Here is a 4,352-nt window from a genome sequence, read left to right on the forward strand (position 1 = left end):
TCAGATTACCATTGGAAGAAATAATTGTGGCTCCCATTGCAAGCTTTTGGAGATTGTGGTTGAAGTATTTGTCTTTCTGGCCATCCCTGTGCTTGTAGACAGAAGCTTTGGAAGGCCCTTCGAAATACCTAGTCATACTGAAACTTAGTGACCACAGGTCACTGCAGGTATTTGAAACAGAAATGCAGGCATCTCTGATAGGTTTTGTTAACCTGATAAAAGCTGTCGATGCTGACCTAATTTAAATTGTAGATTTGTAAAGTGAAACGAGAAGCACAGCAGTAGGATCACATCATTTTGTAGTCACAGCAGAACCAGTGGTGTTAGCCACAGACTTTCTGCAGGTGAGAGCAGACATTTCAGTTCCTGAAGGGCTTCTTCTGCCTTCAGCCATCAGAGTATGAAGAGGAGCCCAGCATCAGGCAGAAGTGGCTGTTGCTGCAGTCTGAAACTGGCTGACCAGTTCTACTGCAGGTGGCTTGTCAACTGCAAGTTGGGATAGTGGAGCTTTGAAAGTCACAATGAGACTCCTCTGTCAACAGATTGTGGATGAATGTTAGCCATCACTTGCCCTCATAGTGTTTGAGAAGTCTACTCTGTAAAAGTCAGGTATTATTTCAGGAACATCCAGCAACGTGCCTTCCTAAATCAGCCAGCAAATCTGTTAACCAGAAGGGCAGTGCCAAGGTGCTGGCAGGGGACTAAAATTCAGCGAGGACAGAAATTAGCCAAACAAAAGAAATAATTTGGTAGTAACTCAGATACAGAAGTGATCTGACCAGGAATGAAAAACACAAGAAAAGCAATTCACAAAAACAAAAAACCTCAAACAAATTAGCAGTGAAAACACCAAATAAGCCAGAAATAAACAACAAAACCCCCCAGTTCAATACAAAAGGGGCAGTCAATAAGCAAGTGATAGATAAATTGCAAGTTTAAAAAGAAACATCAGTGTGGAGTTTACATGTGCAAGAAAATTAGCGCTAGGGACTATAGTGCCTTAAGTGCAGCAAAACCAAGCAAGCAACAGTTTGAAATACAGCTTTCAGAAAGTTAGTTGTTCATGTTGAGAATGCTGCAGGACAGGGCGTTCGGATGCAGTTAAAGCCGTAAGTAACATTAGTGCTCAGACTTTTCCAAAACCTCCACTGGTTTTAATCTCTCCCAGCCTCTGCTGGCCAGTGTTGTGTGGACTGCAACAGAAGACAAGTGTGAAGGGGATGGTTTCTTCCATCCATCTGTCCTCCTGTGACAGATCTTCACAGGACAGTTCAGTGCTCCAGGTGAGGGATTCTGGCAGTGTGAGGATTGTCAGATGTCAGCCTACTGGAGACAAGGGGTGAGGAATATGCCCAAAAGGCCTGCTTCTGCTGAGGGATAAGGGTCAGGTTGGCCGTAGCTTCCAACAGCTCCCAGCAGCTGGAGAGAAATTTATCATCAAGACAGTGGCAGTTTTGGGGGAAGAGGACTTAAGTCTTGGAGAGTCTCTGTGAGAAGCCCATGATCCTCATCTCTTCAAGGTGGAGGAGGAATGTGGCATGTCAGGCCCTGGTGGGGTGGGCTGTGTGCTCCAACAGTATTTGAGAAGCCTGGTGACTGCATAGCACATGTACGACCTGAGGGTCCAGTGGGTTGCCCTCGTGATCTCATGCAGTTGTCCTGCTGTACAGACTGCCCAAGTTGAGTTGGTGATCCCATGCAATTGTCCTGCTGTAAACAGACCAACCAAGTTGAGCTGGTGATGCATTAAGAGTTTTGCCTCTCAGGAGCACATCACAAACACTGATAACTAATTGGAAAGCATCTTCTAAACATCTTCGCTTCTCCCATCATCCCTAGCACAAAGCTGCTGCTGTACAAGTTTTGGTGCAGAACTCACATGGACTTGTATGAGGGGGGAAGAAACAAGCCATTACCTTGTAACGATTGCCCCGAATTGTGCTCAGTAAGGGACCTCCTGGCAGAAGTCACTAGCTCCCTCCCTGCAGGAAAACTTTGCGTTAACTAGGTATGAGCTACCTACAGTCCAAATGCCTTTTGCCTTGAAATGGCAAAGTAATGGTTATAAAACTCTTGTCTAATAGCAGAGTGTAGCAAGGGCTTCAGGGTCACTGCTGAGAATTCCAGACTTAGGTACGGTTTCTGGCCCCTGCATATTTGTACAATCATTTAATGTATTTTAGCTTTAAAGCTTGATCTGCCTAATCCAAAGTCCTGCTAAACTCTGCAAAATTACCACACGTATATGCGTATTCAGCATGGTTTGCCATGAAGCCACATGCAGCAGTGCTGCTCAGGCTATCCAGCAAAGTACTTACAGCTTATGTTTGCAGGTGAGGTTTGTTAGAGCCAGCACTCACTTGGTTGAGATCCGAGGATGACAACAGACTAAACAGTGAACAGGGGTTAAGTATCTCAGTGTTAATCCTGAGCAGTAGAAAGGAGGGCAATGTAAATGATCTGGAGGATCAGTTACAGGTCTGTTGCAGGCAGTGTTGCTGTGAGTGTGCCCATCCTGACAGGAACATGCAAGGGAGAATGAAAAGAGTCAGGGGTGGCTGTCACAAATTCACAAAGGTTTCTTTGAGCCTGGCCGTTTAGCTTAGGGTAGCAGGTCAGGGTATGAGGGTGATATGGTATAAGACATGCTTGAAATATTAAACTGTAGCTTCATACAAAATCGGCAACTTTGGAATGGAGATGCTTGTGTATTCGCAAAGACTTGCTAAGAGAAAAGCGAGATGCGTTATACCTTGGCTGAAGAGTTGTTTCTCAGTAAACAATAGCTCATTTGTGGAGCAGGTTCAGGATAGCTGTTGCATGGAGGGTGAAAGCATTCATCCCGTTGAGGGGCAAGTGCTATCTGACCCACAAGGCAAGTTTCTCCCTGCACTTTTTCATCAAGAAGTAGCTGTGGTTTGATACGCTGGCTCTAGGCAGACTGTGGTGTTAGAAGCTGGTGGGTCATACGCTGACCTAAACATCTTCTGGCCATTCCTGTGTTTCCAATAAGGGTTTCCCACTGTGGGATTTTCACTGGTTGTGAGTGGGAGGAAGCTAAAGTGAGATTATGGGGGTTGGAAAACAGGTTGGCATTTCTTGAGTGGTTCTTTTTTTGCCATTTTCCTCCTCTCTGCATCCTGGAGTTGTGAAATAAATGCATATAGGTTCTGCAAAGAAGTATGCTTTCATGTTTGGATTTTGGGGTCTTTTTGTTACTTCCATGAAAAAATGGCCATACACTCTTGGGGGAAAAAGTTGTCGAGAATGCATGGTGCTTAAACACTTCAACGAATGTTCACTGCAGTTTTACTGCTAATAAAGTAACTTTGCTAAACATTGAAGACTCACCACCTAATTTTATATCAGCCAAAGTTCTGAAGAGTCTGGTCCACAAAAGATAATTCAGATACTGATTTACTGAAGAGAAGAACTTAGATGGGATGCTGAGATAACAATTTCTTGAAATGAAAGCTTAATTTGATACTGTTACACTTCAAATAAAGCTGTCTTTTCTTGCTACAGTTCATAAGTAATCTTGGTCTTGAGGCTAGGGATGAAGGGATCTGTAAAGTACCAAATTTCTTTCTTGCTGTACAAACAAGTTTCCAGTACTCACAGTATAGTTTAATATATTTTCTTTCCATTCTTTATTGATGATATGTTCTTTTTAGCTAGCTTTATCAGCTTCCTGAACTTATTGAATATTAGTTCAATATAATGAACTGTATTTATGTCACGATATTTGTGTTGCCAGCCGCCTGCATGCATTCAGTGCAGTGCTTCGTGAGCATTACACCAAGACTTCCACAAAAGCTTGTGTTATTTGAACACAGGAAAAGAGATCCCTCACATGAAACTTGATTTGATCAATCTGTGAACTATGAAGGACCACACACGACGGTGTAGTTGTACTTCTGATGCTAGCATTCCCTTAATTACAGGGTACCTATTCTTCTTTCATGAAAATGCCAGAGGCTCACTTCCCCCCTTTCTTTTCCGCTTGGCTGCCTTGTGTATAGTCTTTGCAACACTAAACCCATATTTATGTAGAAATCCATGCATTTAAGAGAATGTGGACACAGTTACAGCCATGTGAAGAGACTCACACAAAGCTTTTAAAGTATTTATGGATGTAATTTATATTTCTTGCTTGGACCAGCCCTTCTCTTTTGGTATGCACCGTATGTCGGCATGCCTCATTTCTGCAATGCAAGTTTGTGATTTTACCTCATTTTCTCAATTCTTATCCAAGTAACTTGGCTTGATTTTAAGGTATATTTATTGATTTGGTGGGTTCTTCCTGGCTACACAGAATTAACGTCCTCTCTGCCCTCTGTAACTGCTCTTTC

The 4,352-nt window shown here is 43.1% G+C and overlaps 1 protein-coding gene across 1 annotated transcript in view; it reads left to right on the top strand.

Moving 5' to 3' along the window:
- The window catches only part of LOC104401996 (dnaJ homolog subfamily B member 14-like), a gene marked incomplete at its 5' end in the record, with an annotated part of 19,702 nt that overhangs the window by 5,785 nt on the left and 9,565 nt on the right, over positions 1–4,352 (top strand). The gene's annotated exons all lie outside the window — the stretch shown is intronic.

The sequence above is a fragment of the Nestor notabilis genome, unplaced genomic scaffold, assembly GCF_000696875.1.
Source record: "Nestor notabilis isolate BGI_N333 unplaced genomic scaffold, ASM69687v1 scaffold1202, whole genome shotgun sequence".
Taxonomy (NCBI): domain Eukaryota; kingdom Metazoa; phylum Chordata; class Aves; order Psittaciformes; family Psittacidae; genus Nestor; species Nestor notabilis.